We start from the raw sequence: 16,352 nt of genomic DNA, 5'->3' as shown, positions 1-16,352 counted from the left end.
CGAGACCACATTTGTGATAGTTGTGATCTCTTCTTTCATTTTCAACTTGAATCGCAAACTTAAACGCCCTATTCCTCTTTCACAAAAATCACATCACCACCTTTTGATCAAGATATCGGCCACCACGACTATCACCAACGAAAACCAAGACCATATTTGAACTCCACGAAACACCCTCTTTCGTTACCTATGCTCGAAATCGCCAACCGTTACATTTTATAAAATGGGTTTCCACCATTGTCGTTGCTGTTTTCTTGAATTCGGGACAACACGTTCATCGTCTTGAAAAAATGATATCGTTTTTAGATTCCTCTCGTCGAAACCTTCAAGAAGCACTAATCATTCGTCTGTTTCGGGGAAGTTGACGTCGAACCCTGTCGGTGCTCCAACACTTCGGTGAGGCCTTTTCTGATAACTTGTTTCACTTCGTTTCGAATATGTTTATTCTCTTAATATTTTTATTAATTATGTGACATTGATTTTTATAGTCCGCGTAAATTATCAGCCATGTTTCATTGACTCTGCAAATTCGTCGATGCTTTTGGACTCGTTTGTTGCGTGTTGTCGACATCTCATGGTTGCTGAAAATCATTATGGTCCTTATATCTTATGAAAGCATCAAATTGAGGTATAGGGTGAGAGTGAGTTCTAATGCATGAGTATAAATTAAGTGAGATGAACGGGAATACCGTATTTCCCACAATTCATTCGGGGCCCGCTACGTATGGCAGAAGCCCTTTGAGTAATAATTGACTAATGAGCAAACTTGAATTTTGTGAGGTTAAAATGTGAATTAGAAACTTTTATAGGATGTTGTTTGATTTAATTTTTGAAGATCGTGTGATAGTTGAATTGTTGCAGAATTGTGTATTTGACGCATTTTGTGCCTTGTTTATATTTATCCTTGATATTGATATATGATATAAAATGTGATGAATTGTAATTACTTGCCTTGCAATTGATGTGATGTGTGTGAACGATCTAGTATTATATTTATTATATGTGAGTGAAAACCCTTTATTGTTTGAGAAGACGTATTATGATGATAAAATCTGAATATAATGTATGACTATGGAAATCTGCAATGACGATGTGTACTCCTTGACTTGTCATATTACCACCTTGATGAATATCATGAAATGCGTATTGTGTTTAATTGAATAGTGACAAATTCGACCTGTGCCAATGATGGTTCTCTTAATGCAGTAAGTAACCTAGGACAACGAGGGGAGAAAGTAGTTGTTGATAATTTTTGAAGTAGAGATTATTTGGTCATCATATAGGTAGGGCCTGACAAGCCTAGTGATTATGGGGAAGTACAACTGAATGAGCCTGATCGTGGCGGTCTACTGTTGAGCCTTAAGGCAAGATTGTTAGACCTTGGAGGTATTCGGGTGGGGAATTCCTAGGTGACTTGGAGGTAGCACTCCAAATGTCGGGAGCTACCACGCAACACACGTTTACCTCGACTGTCACGTATATGTGTCTCGGGTTGAGTTGAGGGATCTATGAGGACAGGGCCAATTTGAATTGTCCGTCCACTTGCGTGGTGGCATAGTATCGAGCCTCCTAACCAAGTACTTCAGAGTTAGAATGGTACCAAAGAAAGAGGAGGAGTCTAGAGTATAAGAGCATGCATAACATTACTTGATTTGTGTATTTACTTACTTGATGTTGTGGATTGTATCAATGTTTTACCTTGATTATTCTTGTTGGTTGTGATTTGATATGATACGGTGTTTAATATTTTTTTTACGTGTTCTTCTCAGTTATTTTATACTATTACATGTTTTCGAAGCTCACCCCTCGTTGCTTGTGTTTGGCGCTTGCGAGAGCGCAGTTATTTCAGGTTATCGATTGGGGATCCACGCTCTGAATAGGTGATATTGGGTGGGAGTAATTTTTCGTATTTTGTTGAGTTATGAACAATTTAGATTTTTGTAAATTTGATTGATCAATTGTGTTATTTGTATCGGTTATTCAGAGGTAGAAATTAATTGTCTCTAAGTTTAGAACTTGCTTTTATATCAAAAGTATTTATTTAATGAACATCAACTATATTTGATATTAAAAAAAATTTTTATTGAAAATTTTTATGCAAGCATTTTGTGTAAGTGTGAATGTGATGTCTTGAACCTTAAAGTATTTCAAAAAAAAAAATATATATATATATATATATACTCTATTTTGGAACCGCTGCGAATCTCTTTAAAACTAGTGCATTTTACTTTTTATTTCAATTTGGGTTCAGGGTGTCACATGCCCTTGTAGAGAAACTCAGAAACGGTTGTTCATAACACCATTAGAGGAGTTTTATCAAGAAGCATTCATGAATTCTTCTTTAATCTTTATCTTTTCTATCTCTGTCATAAGTAATTAAACCCTCTTTATTAGGAATGAGTGTAACAAGATGAAACCTTTATTTTTCTAATTTGATTTCTAGTTATATGAATGAGTTTATTGAATTATTTTTCTCATCTTTGTGCTTAATGCTTTTTATTTCTTGATCAACATTAAAATGTTCTACGATTCGTATTTTGAAACGGAAGTAGACTTTACGAATACTTGAGATTATAAATTCATGAATTTGTAGTATAGGGATAGATGCAGATTATTAAACCAATTAAATTAGTTGCAAAGACAATAGTTTAATAAGAGAGTTCTTGTATGGTAAGCATAAATCTAATCTTAAATCAACTAAGGAATTCGTGGTTACTTTGGAATTAAAAGTTTTGTCACTAAGACATTTGGACAAGAATAATAAAGAGAATTCGGTAATAATTTCATAAAGAAATTCAATAACTAGGATCAAATTAGACACCAAGGTTGGATTGGAAGTGAAACTCATCCCTGACATTTTTCTCATTATAAAGGATCAATTTTATTACCATTGTTACTTTTAAATATTATTTCAATCAAATCGGAAATTTTTTGTTCAATTTTCATAATTAAATATAATTCAATAGTAAAACGCAATCCTTAAGTTCGACACTCGTTACTACCATTTTAATTATTGCTTGCATTGATTCAGTACACTTGTTGAAACGCTATCACTGTCACCTTGAACTATTGTTTTTGCAGCTAGTTCACAAGAATTCTACTTTAATTAGGAATTTTGTCTTAAACTTCCTATTTGATTATTTCTAAAAACTCAGTTTTGACAATTCATAAGTGGAAGATGTTATCACGACAATTAAAGTGAAGAAATTAAGATAAAGTATCTTTTTTTAAAACTCTTAGAAGCACAAGGGAAACGAACCTTGATATATCAGAGTTTGACCTAAAAGTATGTAATGTATTGACCACCTTTAGATTGTGACGTCTATATTTACAACAACTAGAAAAGCATTAAAAAAATTACTTGTACAAAAAAAATCATTGATTTTTTATTTTCTTAACTCCTATTGTAACATCCTAAATTTTATGATAAACTATTTTATTGATTAAATAGAATTTTAAATAATTAATTTGATATTAAAATTATTATAAAATATATGTTAATAAACTTTGTGATTAATTTCCGTTATATAGGTGATTTTTATGATGTGCTAGTTTTATATATACTAGATTACATGAGCGATATAAATAATAAATATTATAATTTACTATTTGATATATTTTTTTAAAAATAATAGTATTTAGTGTAATATATATTTTAAAGAAAAAGATTTTATACGATTTTACATGTATATACGCACACCCAATTAATATATCACTTTTTGATGCGTTTGACTAATATTAAATGTGTACTTAATTATATTTATTTAATTCTAAATATATTTTATTTTAATTATTTACTTTATAAATAATTATCTTGAGATAGTGGTAATATTGTGTTTGATTTTCTTTATTTTTATATACTTATTATGATATTGTGATTATATATATATATTAAGTATGATTTAGTATTTAATATAAAGTGTTGATTTTAGACTTATTTATTTTATAATTTTAAATATTCTCTAATTATGATAGTATTTTCATGTGAGTATTGAAAAAAAGTATCATTAGAGTGATTGTTTTGAGTATGAAAGTTTTGATTATTAATATATTTTAAAGGATTTATTACTTTATTTTATAAAATATTAGCAATATTTAGTAATTAAATTATGTTAAAAAAATGTTAAAACATTAGTTTTATTAATTATTGGTTTTATTTAAAAATAAATAAATGGACTAATGAGTTTTAACCATGTGTGAACCCTAATTGTTAATAAAATAAAATAACAACAAAAAAGGGGAATTGGAAGGGCAGCTTTGAAACCAAAGTAGAAACACAACAACAACCTATCGTTTGGCACCGGTGATCGATAACTGTCCAGAAAACTTTCTCCATTTTCGCCCAAATTTGAGTATGTTATTTCATTCATTTAACTAGTTCATTTAACTAGTCCAAATTTGAGTATGTTATTTCATTCTCTCTAAAATACCCGACTTCTCCGTTTGTAGAATTCGTTATTTTGCACTGTTCTCCTTCACCGTAAGTCCGATTTGAGTGAAACCAACGCCAAAACGACCTGTGAAAAGTGGTTATATTATCCACTGATTGGTTTTCTGATTTATGGTATTTTTCCTTGACCGAATTTCGAATTTAGTTTTTAGAGTATCTTCTCATATTTTATTTTTAACGTTTACCCATAAACTGTCGAGTTTGATCGATTGATGGACAAAGAGTCAATGAACAAAGGTTGTTTGCTTGTGGAATCATATTCGTGTGTGAAAGCGTCGAAATAAGGTAAGTGGGGAGAGAGCGTTTGAATTCATGAGTGTAATATATTGTGAGATGAACGGGAAAACCGTATTTCCCAACGATTCATCTGGAGCTCGCTATGTATGGAAGTAGCCCTTTTAGGGATAACTTAATTAATGTGAAAATATGGAAATTGTGAAATTAAAATATAGAATAGAAATATTTGTAGGGTGTTGATTGATTTAATTTATTTGAATGTGTGATATTGATATTATTGTGATATTGGGTGTCGAATTAAATTTATATATGTGTGATTAGATGAGTTTATGTGATGTGATAACAAAAGATGGATGTGTTGCGATAATTTTATGTAATGATGATGATGTACGATTAATAATTGTGACGTTATAAATTTGTGATAATGTTTGATTGATGATAGTGATGCTACAAATTTGTGATGAGTTTATGTGATGATGATGATAGCGATGTTCTAAACCGTGATAAGAATATTGATTTAACCCCATAGTTGATGAAATAATGGTGATTTCAATTGTGTTTGAGATGACGGTTTTAATGGAGTATCATATACCAACGAGGGGAGAAAATAAATATTGTGAATTTGTGAAGTGGAGATTATTTTGTCATCATATAGGTAGGGCCTGACAAGCCTAGTGATTCCGGGGAAGTACAACTAAATAAGTCTGATCGTGGCGGTCTACTGTCGAGCCTTAAGACAAGATTGTTAGACCTTGGAGGTATTCGGGTGAGGAATTCCTAGGTGACTTGGAGGTAGCACTCCAAATGTCGGGAGCTACCACGCAACACACGTTTACCTCGATTGTCACGTATATGTGTCTCGGGTTGAGTTGAGGAGATCTATGAGGACAAAGCCAATTTGAATTGTCTGTCCACCGGGATGGTGGCATAGTATCAAGCCTCCTAACCAAGTACTTCAGAGTTAGAATGGTACCACATTGTGAAGTAGATTCTAAGCTCATGCATAGCATTGCATTTTCTTGTGATTGTTTTATTGTAATTAATATGTATTATGTGTGATAATAATTTATGCGATGATTTGATGTTACAGTGAAGTGTATGGATTTTCTTTGATTTTGACTATATAATGTGATGTTTTTCCTTGAAGAATGTTTGTGTAATGATACGGTTTATTGATGATTAATTGTGTGTTCCTCTTATTTACATTATACTATCAATATGATTTCAAAACTCACCTCCTTCGTTGTTTGTATTTGACTGGCTTGACCCTGCGTTTGCGAAATCGCAGTTATTACCGGTTAATGAGTCTCGAAGTTCAAGTTTGGGAGAAACTCCGCTCTGATAGGTGATACAAGGAATTAAGAGTTGTAATGTGTATTTTACTTATGTTATTACAATGACTTTTTATATGAAAACTTAATACGAGTAAGTCTTGGGAATTAAATCAAGAAATTCTAATTAAATCAAGTTCATTGATATTGTACTATTTTAATTGAGGAACAAAGTTGAATTGTTACATGTGTATTTAGAGGAACGTGATATCCTAAATTAGATATTAAAGTTTTTATTCTCTTTAACAGATTTTCTTTATTCGCTGCAAGTTTTCTTCAAATAATTTAGTATGTATTATTATAAATGTTATTTTGGGGTTTAGTGTGTCACACATATGCTTTTTCATTTGCTTTTCATCGAAAAAAGGTATTGTCAGTAATAGACATATTCCATTGTAAGTGGTTACTTTCTAGTCGATAGAAAATTCATAATCGATATTAAATTTCCTATTTGTATTGACCTATTAATTTCGTTTATTAAATAATTAATACCCCTCTCTAAAAAATTTCATTTAACCAGAAGATAATTTTCGTGTTATTTCCTCAAAATATAGAACATTCTTCCTCCAATTATATATATTTAACTAATATTAATTTTTTAAGTGGTTTGTAAAATTGAAAATGAATTCATCATTGCTTCGTAATTGTACATTGGTAAGGAATCGAACTCAGGCGTCTACATTAATATGTAGTTATCTACCACTAGACCACTAGTGTTTGTTTTATTTGATTTTTCTAGTTTTATTTATTTAAAATGCCAACGAATATTGAACGATTACGTTTGTTGATATTTTGGTATTTTGCAACATTTATTTCCTACAAGTATCTCTACAAATTTTTACTTTTTAGGAAATAATGTTTATGACCTACATTGAATTACTTAAAATACATAATGCGTATACAATCTATATGGCGTCTCGGAGGATGTGTGTGAATAAGTGTGATACTTTTTTAAGTTATTTTCTATCGTCGTGAACTACTTTTGTTGCAACTAGTTCACAAGAATTTTACTTTAAGGAGTAATTTTGTCTTAAACTTATTATTTGATTATTTCAAAAAACTCATTTTTGACAACCCATAAGTGGAAGATGTTAACACAAGAATTTAAGAGAAGAAATTAAGATAAAGTTTCTTTTTTTTTTAAACTCTTTGATGCACGAGGGAAACAAACCTTGATATATCAGAGTTCTAACATAAAATTATGTAATGTCTAGTCAATGGTTTTTCTAGTTAGGATTAAAACTTGAATTATTTTGAACAATTCGTCCTCAACAATATTTGACTGACCTCCCATCGATTGTACAGTATATATTTACAACAACTACAAATATGTATTCCTATTGTTGGTGTAATTTCCCCAAAATAAGCAACATTCTTCCTTCAATTTTATGTCACTCAAATACACTTATCTCCATCCCCTAGTTTAGATAGTGATGGACTCACCATCACAAGAGAATTCATCATTGCTTTGTAACTATGCACTGGTTAGCAATCGAACTCGGGTCTCTACGATAATATACAGTTATCTAACATTATACCACTAGTGTTTATTTTGTTTGATTTCTCTAGTGTTACTTATATAAATTACAAACGAATACTATACAATTACGTTTGTTGATATTTAGGTGTTTTGCAATATTTTTTTCCTGCAAGTATCTCTATAAATGTTTTACTTTTTCAGGAAATGATGTTTACGACTTACATTGAATTAATTAAAATTCATAATGTGTATACAATCTATATGGTGTCTCGGAAGATGTGTGTGAATAAGTGTGCTACTTTTTTAACTTATTTATTATCGCCTTGAAATATTTTTGTCGCAACTAGTTCACCAGAATTCTACTTCAAGGAGGAATTTTATCTTAAACTTACTATTTGATTATTTCAAAAAACTCATTTTTAACTACACATAAGTGGAAGATGTTATCACAAAAATTTAAGAGAAGAAATTAAGATAAAGTTTCTTTTTTTAAACTCTTTGATGCATGAGGGAAACAAACCTTGATATACCAGAGTTCGACCATAAATTATGTAATGTCTGGCCAATAATTTTTCTAGTTAGGATTAAAACTTGAGTTATCTTGAACTATTTATCCTCAACAATATTTGACTAACCTCCCATAGATTGTGACATTTATTTTTACAACAACTAAAAAAACATTAAAAAAATCATTGATTTTTCAATTTCTTTACATCAACGATTTTTCATTTGCTTTTCATCGAATAAAGTGTTGTCAATAATAGAGATATCTCATTGTAAGTTGTTAATGTCTAGTTGATAGAAAAGTTCATAAACTATATTAAATTGTCTGTTTGCGTTGACCTCTTAATTTTCATTATTAAATAATTAATACCACTCTTTAAATTTTTTTCATTTAACTTGAAGATAAGTTTCTCTTCACAATTTGGATGTACTTCTTACTTGTTCTATTTCAAAAAAATATTTATTTTGAAAATAGAATAAATCAGTCTAGATTGGTGTTTAGTTGTATTTCTATTGTTGGTGATATTTTCCCAAAATATGCAACATTCTTCTTCCATTTTTATATAGCTCAAATACGCTTATTTTCATCCCATTAATTCAGGTAATGATGGATTCACCATCACAAGCTAATTCATCATTTCTTTGTAATTGTACACTACTTACATTAATATATAGTTATCTACCACTAGACCACTAGTGTTTGTTTTGTTTGATTTCTCTAAGATTGGATCTTGTAGTGATAATCAAGGCACAAACAATTTGCAATAAGCTTGTGAGTTTCAAAAAGAAAAAGTTTGTTGAGATACAACATTCTAGTGAGAAAGAGGAAGCCAATGTTGACCACAACATCAGAGTGTTAGGGTTTAAGGTCTATCCCTCTCTTTGGGGTTCTTTCATAAAGATTCAAACGATATTATTTTTGTGGAAAAATTTATGATTCAAATGTTTCTCATATATGTGTCTATTGGACACTCTTTGGAATGATGATGGTGATATGCTTAATCATTATCATAATAAGGATTTCTCTAATTAAATTTGTCTTGAAATCCAAAAAGAAAAAAATAAAAAATCAACAGATATAGATGTCTATGGTACCCACTCTATGAATGAAACTCATGACACTCTTTAACGTTTTTGTCATTTTTTTTATTTCATTTTTTTTTATTAGGCTATGTGTCCGGATTTTTATTATGTATCCTTTATTCTCATAAGTTTTTAATTAATAGAAGAAAAAAAAACATTATTTTAATTAACATGACTAATCCACCAATATTTAAAAATTATTTAAAATTTTAGCAACAATTAAGAATAACTATTTGAAATAGAAGTTCATAGTCTCCTCTTTACGACTAAGACAGTCACAAAGAGAAACCTAATCGACGTGTGGATTTGACAAAAAAAAAAAAAAAAAAAAAAATGACTTGAGTTTCTAGACATACATACTTAACTATCTTTGTCGAATTGACACCACGTACTTTTACTTTTAGAGACTAACAACCAAATACTTTTACTTTAAGAGACTAACAACGTTAATCATAGTTGGAGTTCTAAATAATTTTTCGTATACTAATCACTACAATATTTTTGCCCTACTGCAACGCATAAAAACAAATCAAATCGTTGATGTAATCTACAAGAAAAGTTTTTTTCGGTGGAGAACCAAGACATTGCCTTTTCTTATACAAATGTTTTCTTTTGAAACAACTATATGAAAACCGTAGTTGTAATTACCTCTTACAGAACAGTTTTCCAAATTTACAACGACAATAATTTTATGTTGTTGTCAAGTTAAAATCGTTTTGTTGGCATTTTTTTAATTAAGGTACAACAACACTTTATAACCATTTCAATAAATAAATTATTTAAAAAAACCTAGTATTGTAAATTTTTGTATTTCAGAAAAATAATTTTAGTACAACATTATTATTGTAATACAAATTTAAAAATATAACAGTTACGATAATAAAAAATTGTTGTAATATACTATAATAAATTTCAAATATAACAATTGCAATTGTACAAAATTATTATAATACCATATATAGTTAAAGTTCATTGTTCTATAGTGGTCAAATACAATACATATGTCATGTCTATGTTAGCAATCTGTCAAGCAAACAAACAAAATAGGTGAAGCATTGTAACTGTTGACCATTCATACGACGTAGGTACTGATATAATTTCTCTTATATATATATTCTAGAGAAAATGAGGCAATTAAAATAACATAAATAAAAATTTTTATCTATAAAAATAAAAAAAAATAAAAAAACAAAAAAAAAACTTAAGTATCGACATCTATCATTTCATCTACAAAATAAAAATAATATATTTAATAAGTAAAATCAAGAATAAATGTCTATAAATGTGATTGTAAAATCAAACCAGGACGCATGTATGTATTCTATATAAAAGATAAACTCATGTGGCTTAGGCATTAATTGTTTAGAGGTTTCAAAACAAATAAATAAAAGATAAACCAAATTTTGTTATGTGATAGCAATACATAATCATTTTCAGATGAATCAATTTAAATACAAAGTAGACTTCAAAACAAAGAGAGCAATTTCAACACACTACAAGCAGAATCAGTATTATTATCTTTATTCATTGATAAAGTAACAATTATTTCTAACAGACAACTATTTAGCAATCAACATCAACATATATAAGAAGAATGAAAAATATATAAATATAACAGTACCGATTTATAAAGTAATATAATTCTAATAGTACTATTTCTAACGGTACATATTTCTAATAGCAAATAAAGTTGAATGTATAATATCATTGTAGTTCTAACACTACAATTTCTAACACTAATATAGTTCTAGTAATACTATTTTTAAGAGTAATATAGTTCAGTCGTACTTCATTATTATTAAGAGCATGTGTTGATGTAGAAGAACGCAGAGTACTCTTTGGGTTCAATCCTGCAGTGTTTGGGTTCAACATTGTATTTAAGAATAAGCTAAAATTTTCCTTCCATTGCTTCCATTTCCTTATGTTATTTTTTCTCTATCTCTTCTAACTTATCATTAAACTATTTTACCTCCTCACCATGTCTCTTTTAAGTTTTTCAATTTCTTTATTTCTTTCCAAGAGATTCGTTGTTGAAGTTCTTTCGTGGCAAAGAAATCTCTCAGCTTTTTCTTTGCCACAGATACTCTGAAAGACTTCTAAAGATGACTGTCTATTTTTTCAATCAAGTTTTGAAGCTTTATCTAGCATAAATAATAATGCTAAATGAATAATTCTATACATAAATAATAGTTAATGAATAATACGTTATAGTAAACTTACAATTGCAAGATTGGTTTCTTGATCCAACTTCTCTCTTTTCTTACTCTGTCGAGTAGCAATGAACATTTGAGCTTGAATGGGAGGCTTTTTATCTTCATTACATTGACACTAAACCAAGAAAAACAAGAGCATAAGAATTTTATTTAAGTAAAACAATTAAATATTCACTTACAATGATTAAAAAAAGAATACCATTTTTTCCCTTATAATTGCAAAGCCTTTTTATTCCTCATTCGGTGTTTGTATTTCAGTTGAACTATATTTTGGGCATTTGGATGACTAATTTCTTATATTTATACACAATTTTTTTTATAAAATTAAAAATGTGTGGCAACAAGTATATATAACAAGTAATTATATCTTACTTGGTTGTTGTCTTCTTTTCAATATTTCAATAACTTCTTAAAGTCTTCTTCTAGTATCTTATGAGGACGATTTTTTAACCGCTGCGCGTGATTTTGTACTTACTAAAATGCTCATTTTTAAGAAAGCATTTGTATCTTCTCCAAGCATCATTTAAAATAGCAAATACAATTTTCCTTCCTTTCTCAGTAATGATGTATTTTTGCTGCAAAAATAAATGAAACATATTAGGATCTATATTTGTTAAAGTATGCTAACACATACATTCAAATAAAAAATTAAGTACATTTAGATAATCCCACATAGGATCTATATTTAGATCCTTCCAAGTCCTAATCAAAGCCTTCCAATTATTGAAAGTGAAAGAACATAAATTTGAACTTGCTGCGATTGTCCCCAAAAAACTACTAAGTTCAGAAACCGTCTTTTCATCCGGCCCAATCGGTTGTCCTTCTTCATTCAAGATGATATCGTGCGTATCTTTGAATTCTCGTGAATGAATTTTTCGACATATAGTCTTTCCTCGTTTTTTTAATAATCCTGACCATAAAACACAATAGTAATTAAAAAAGTAAAAGATAAATTGCAAATAGTTATATCCAATTGATACTCAACAAAGACAAATATACCACCAATGAAAACCATAATGATATTATACCTTCAGCTTTATTTACATTGGTTCCTTCACTTTCCCCGCTTTCATAGTTGATACCCTCCTCCATTTCATTTTCTTCTGTATCTTCATCTCCTGAATCATCTAGTCCATGTTGTTCCTTATTCTTATTGAGATATTTGGTAAGTGACGTAGCTGGACACTTTGAAATAGTTTTTTTTCTTCGTATAGACTAGTTGATGTATCGTTGATCCATGAACTTGATTTCCCATAGTAGAGCTGACTTGCCTCTTAAGATTATTGTTTTGATGGAGTCCTTTATTTTTCTCTTCAATTTTCTTAGAGACTTTTGATTCCGTTGGAACTTGAACTTTAGGATCCATCGTAGAGTTCAGGCTCTTCTTAAGATTATTATTCTAACATAATTTTTTATTTTTGTTACCAATTTTCTTAAAGACTTTTGATTCTATTGAACCTTGAGTAGCCATTGTTGACTTCAGATGCTTCTATAGATTATTATTCTAACACAACATTTTGTTATGCTCATCAATTTTCTTAGACACTTGTGACTCCATTAAAACTTTAGTAGTCACTGCTGACTTTAGTTGCTTTTGAAGATTGTTATTCTAACAGAGCATTTTGTTTTGCTCATTAGTTTTCTTAGAAACTTGTGATTCTATTAAACCTTGAAGACAATGAGCCTTTGGAGATCAAAGTTGTCTCTTTATATTATTATTTTGACCAACCCCTTTGTTCTTCTCAACAATTTTCTTAGATGGTTTAAGAATTGGTTGGACTGCAACTACCTTTTAGCCTTGCTTTTTATGTTGTGTTAGAATTGAATTCTTAGCTTCCAATGATTGCTTCGATTGGTCTACCTTTTGATTGCTTTCTTTTATAGATTTAGCTTTTTCCAACTTGACTCTATATTCCCGCATTAAGTCATTGCTAGACTTAGATTGAAAATCAAGTCAAAAACCATTCCATTTGTTCATTTTCCTGCAATCAAACAAAAGAAATAACATTGAGAGTTATTATTCAAAGTCCAAAATCTTTATCAAGCAGTTCTAATATCTTATCAAGCAATCCCAAATAATCATTGTAAGTACATAACACTATGTAACAGGAAATGTATAAAGACATACTTAGGAAGTGTCAAAAGACATTCATTATAAGTAAATAAATAGCAGTCCAAATCATTATAACTAGTCTAAAAAACATCCATTATAAGTAAATAGAAATTTATGAGTGATAAACTAGTCCAAAAAAGTGTCATCAAAACTAGAATCTTCATTAGATTATTTCATCTGACCCACGTAAAGAATTAACAATAATCGTTGGTGGAATATCATTCCTAACAAATTCAACTTCACGAGTCTCATCACTTGCAGCTAGATTTACAGGATGGTCAAACAGATCACATTGATACGGTTGTTGGCCATTTGTATTTGATTATCCATTCATGTTAAAAAAATCCCTCGGAACAGACTTTATAACATAATGTCTATTTCGATTAGAAGGATCTTGAATGTAGAAGCATTGGTGGACTTGAGAAGCCAATACAAAAAGATCGTCCATGTAACATCTCTTGTTAAAGTAAACACAAGTCAAGCCATACTTGTCTTCTTCAACTTCAAACCAATCATGTCTAAATAACACAAACCTCAACATACCATAATAGTCTACCTCAACTATTTTAGTAATTGATCCATAGGAAGTTATTGACTGTATTATTGGATTTTCATCTTTGGTACTTGCAAAACTTTCAATTACTGCCATTAGTGTCACACCAGTATTGTGTTTTACGTCTAGCATCACGGTATTTTGTATGAAACTTGTATCCATTAATTATATAGTCAGAAAATGTCTTGCAATTTTATTTGGTCTTCTTGATAGCTTCTTAAGGTTGTCAGATACATCGCTTAACAAGGCACGCCTCTTAAACCATTTGACAAAATCTAACCCTTGATTTTTTGTTTTGCTCCACCTCTTTCTTTTATTCACATTTACATCTTCATTTTCATGCTCACTTCAAATAAAAGTACATTGTTAAAGTAATTGTAAAGCAATTCTTTAATGCGTTAAAGAAATCGCTTCACTTTATTTCTTTCTCCCAATAGGATGACCAAGTTCACATGTATCACTATTCCTTGTCATTCTACTAAACCTTGTCTCCACACCACTATGCAAGTATGGCAAGCAAAATGTCAAGCATTCTTCAACCAAGTAACCCTCAACAGTAGAATCCTCAAGAAGACTTTTATTACAAACATAACTCTTCAACTTTCGTAGAGATCTTTCTGTAAAGTACATTCACCCAAATTGAACAGGCCCTCCCAATCTTACCTCATTCACCAAATGTATTGGCAAATGAACCATTATATCAAAGAAACTCGGGGGGAAAGTTGTCTCTAATAGGCAAAGTGTTTCTACAATCTTAAATTGCAAGATATCCAAATCTACCACCTCAATCACCTTCTGAAATAAACAACGAAAAAAAGGAACAAATGTAAATTAAAGGGTGAGCAACTTGGTTAGACATTGCACTTCTCACAGCTACTTGAAACAAGTAATGCAACATGAAATTTGCATCATGACTCTTGTATCCACTAACTTTTCTTTCAGCAAGTTGAACATATTTTGAAATGTTTGAAGCACATCCATCAGGTATTTTTTGCTTTTCTTAGTACAGAACAAAAAGTAGCTTTTTCCTTTGCAGTCATGGAAAAACATGCTTTTGCAAGCACTACCTTTTTACCTTGATCTACCTTTTTAGGGTGAAATTTCTTTCTAATGCCCATGTCTTGTTCTGATTGTATTATCAAATATGTTTTTCTATATGTGCATCACCTCAAAATTATGGGGTAAAATATTGTGCTTCTAATATGGCAACTCAAAAAAAAATTGATTTTCTCTTCCATGGACCATCGTTACGTTTTTTTTGCATCTTATCAAATGTATTGTTAAAGCCCTCTAACAAATTCAAGATATCTTTCCTTTTTAACAATTCTGGAGGCGGCCTATTTTATGTGCTCCCATTGAAATCCCTTGCATCTGATCTATATTTTTTATCCATAGGCAAAAAAGCACAATGACCCATATAACACATCTTTCGACTACACTTCAAATAGGTCAAATTAGTGTTATAATTACAACAAGGACATGCAAGTTTCCCTTTTGTACTCCACCCACTTAACATAACATACCCAAGAAAGTCACAAATAGTCCACAAGAGAGTTGCTCGCATTTGGAATGTTTGCTTTGAGTGATGCATCATATGTTTCTACTCATAAATCACATAACACCTTTAACTCTTCAATCAACATTTGAAGGTACAAATCAATGTTATTCCCTGGCGATTGTGGTCCAGGTATTAAGAAAGACAATATAGAATACTCAGTCTTCATGCAACACCAAGGTGGAAAGTTTATGGTATTAATAACACATGCCAAGTTCTATGAGACACATTCATGGTTCTAAAGGGATTAAATTCGTCGCTGGACAATACAAGTCTTATATTATGTGAGTCTAAAGCAAAGTTTGGATGGCATTTATCAAATTATTTCCATGTTTCTCCATCTGCAGGATGCCTCAACTTCCCATCTTTCAAACGCTCTTCTTCATGCCACCTTAATGAGCTAGCCGTCTTTGAACACATAAACAACCTTTGAAGTCTAGGAATCAAGGGAAAATGACTTACAATTTTAGCTGAAACTTTATAAGATTCATGACTTTTTCCAACTTGATGGTTTCCTTCGGCAATTTCCTTCCAGCGTGGAGCACCGCAAATATGGCAAGATGTGTCATTCTCGTAATCTTTCCAATAGATCATGCAATCATTAGGGCAAGCATCGATCTTTTTATAATCAAGCCCTAGGTCCTTTATCATGCCTTTAGTTTTAATGAACGTATCAGGGATGTTCAATGAAGGCATAGCTTCTTTCAACAATTCTTAGAAAGCATTGAATGATTCATTGCTACAACCATACAGACACTTCAATAAAGATAGGCGAATGGTGAACGACAATCTAGAGAAGTTTTTGCAACTCGGACACAACTCTGGTTTGGCTT

At 30.4% G+C, this 16,352-nt stretch overlaps 1 long non-coding RNA gene across 4 annotated transcripts in view; it reads right to left on the bottom strand.

The window, feature by feature from the left end:
* Positions 1-16,352, bottom strand: part of LOC101488603 (uncharacterized) — a 28,671-nt gene that overhangs the window by 8,963 nt on the left and 3,356 nt on the right. The window contains exons 3-7 of one of the 4 annotated variants that reach the window (XR_001144787.3): positions 12,327-13,280; positions 11,955-12,208; positions 11,671-11,873; positions 11,306-11,413; positions 9,963-11,226 (exon numbers count right to left, since the gene is read on the bottom strand). This is a non-coding gene — a long non-coding RNA (uncharacterized lncRNA). Of the gene's footprint in view, positions 1-9,962; positions 11,414-11,670; positions 11,874-11,954; positions 12,209-12,326; positions 13,281-16,352 lie in introns of those variants that run through there. The other 3 variants (XR_001144788.3, XR_003470258.2, XR_190384.4) reach the window with 3 other exon arrangements.

Source organism: Cicer arietinum, chromosome 3 (assembly GCF_000331145.2).
Source record: "Cicer arietinum cultivar CDC Frontier isolate Library 1 chromosome 3, Cicar.CDCFrontier_v2.0, whole genome shotgun sequence".
NCBI lineage: Eukaryota > Viridiplantae > Streptophyta > Magnoliopsida > Fabales > Fabaceae > Cicer > Cicer arietinum.
The sequence above is the reverse complement of the archived record's forward strand: the minus strand, read 5'-3'. Positions and strand labels throughout refer to the sequence as shown.